Raw genomic sequence first — 1,770 nt, 5'->3', positions numbered from 1 at the left:
GCACTGCCGAGGAACCCCCGCAGCACCGCCGCCGCGGCCCAGGTGAGATGAGCGCAGGGGCTGGCGGGCACAAACCAGCTGTGCACCGGGGCAGAGTGGCGGTGTCCCCGTCGTGGCGGTGTCCCCGTCGTGGCGGTGTCCCCGTCGTGGCGGTGATGCCGAGGCTTAGTGATGCCAAGCCTGCTGCCCTCTCCCCCTCCCTGGCAGTGCCCGTGACCACAGAGCTGAGGGTGGGCAGTGTGGGCCGGGGGGCGTTGCTTTGCCTGCTTGTCCCCCAAAACATCACACTGTGTCCGTGCCTTGGCGAGAGAGCTCGGGACCAGTGACTCCTGCTTGTCCCCTGCCCGTGTCGGGGAGCTGGGATGCGCAAGACGGGCTCAGCCCGCCCTGGCTCGACCTGCGTAGGGGATTTAGCGGAGGAAAAGAGGCTTAGGGAGGGGATTGGGGTTGCGCCGGGCTCTGTCGGGGGGGCCCCCCCCCAGCTGCGTCTCTCCTCCCTGGGGAGCCGCTGCTGCAGGCAGGGGCTCAGAGTGGGGGACGCTCTGTGCCGGTGGGCAGGATCAGGCCATGGGGCCAGGCTCTGGGAGCCCGGAGATGGCAGCGAGGGGGAACTTGGCACCCCGGCCTCCCCGGCCACCCCCGCCACGGGGGTCACCAGTCCTCCGTGCCGGCCCCCCGAGACCTCCTGCTTGCCCGAGCCGGCCGAGCAAGCAGCATCAGGTGCCAGCACCGAGGGAGGCAAAACACCCACCGGTACGGGGTCCCACGGCGGGGGATGTGGGGTGATGCAGTCCAGCGAGGGGCTGGGGGACGGTCCCTGGGGAGCTGGGTGGCAGCAGCATCCCAGGGGTGGGCAGGATGCGGCCGGCAGCCCCGTCTTTGGTGGGAGCAGGGTGCGTTTGTACGTGTGGGTATGTGCGTGCCCGCACACCTGCGCCGGTGGCCGGGCCAGGGAGTGTGTCACCGCAATTTGGGGCCGCCCCCGGGGCCCCGCCAGGGCTGAGCGAGCCGGCCCCGGGTGCTGTCACGGCCGCCCTGCTGCCGCCGCAGCTGGTGAGATCACTTCCAGGTGACACAGCCACCAGGAAGGGGGCAGGTGGGCTGTGACAGCAAGCGGGGTGATGTGCCGGAGGTGAGTGGGGGACCTCATCCCCCTCTGGGAGCTTGTTTTGGGGACCCACCGCTTCCCAGGGTTGTCTGTGCAGGGTGATGGGCGCAGGGGGTGCTGCGGTCCCGGCCCCCAGGAATGCTGGAAGGGATGCGGGGCCAAGCGTGGTATCCCAGAGGGCTGGGGAGGTCTGGTGTCCCCACGGAGGGGAGGGACACCCTGTGGTCAGTGTGACTGTCACCACCCTGGGGGTGGGGGACAGCGTGCCCTGTCCGGCAGCTGCCATTGCGGTGGGAGCCCCCCCGAGTGGGAATCGCAGGCAGGTGGGTCAGGGGTGGCATGGCATGATGCCATCCGTCCCCTTGCGGGGAACCTCATCGTTTGGGTTTCAGCTGAGCCTGGGCAGGCCAGGAGGACCCGACACAGGGCAGGGGCGACGCAAATCCATGCTCAGGGCTGTGGGGACAACGTTTGTCCCCTCTCGGCTTGGTGACCCCGCAGCATTGCTCTCGTTGGGCAGGCTGGTGACGGTTTCGGGGCAGTGTGGCGTGGCCGGGGCCGGAGGGAAGGTGGCATAGCACGTGCATCAGTCACCGGCCTGCGGCGTGCCAGCGCGGTGACGCCGGCGGGCCGGGCGCGGGGGCGGCCCGCCGCCCCCACGC

The 1,770-nt window shown here is 70.5% G+C and overlaps 1 protein-coding gene across 1 annotated transcript in view; it reads left to right on the top strand.

Annotated features, from left to right (window-relative positions):
• Positions 1–1,770, top strand: part of TNK2 (tyrosine kinase, non-receptor, 2) — a 17,996-nt gene continuing 16,226 nt past the window's right edge. The window contains exon 1 of the mRNA XM_010573051.1: positions 1–42. The gene's annotated coding sequence lies outside the window, so the exon portion shown is untranslated. The remainder of the gene's footprint in view (positions 43–1,770) is intronic.

Source organism: Haliaeetus leucocephalus, unplaced genomic scaffold (genome assembly GCF_000737465.1).
Source record: "Haliaeetus leucocephalus isolate CR32 unplaced genomic scaffold, Haliaeetus_leucocephalus-4.0 Scaffold362, whole genome shotgun sequence".
NCBI classification, from domain to species: Eukaryota; Metazoa; Chordata; class Aves; order Accipitriformes; family Accipitridae; genus Haliaeetus; species Haliaeetus leucocephalus.
This window is presented reverse-complemented; position numbering and strand designations above follow the sequence as displayed.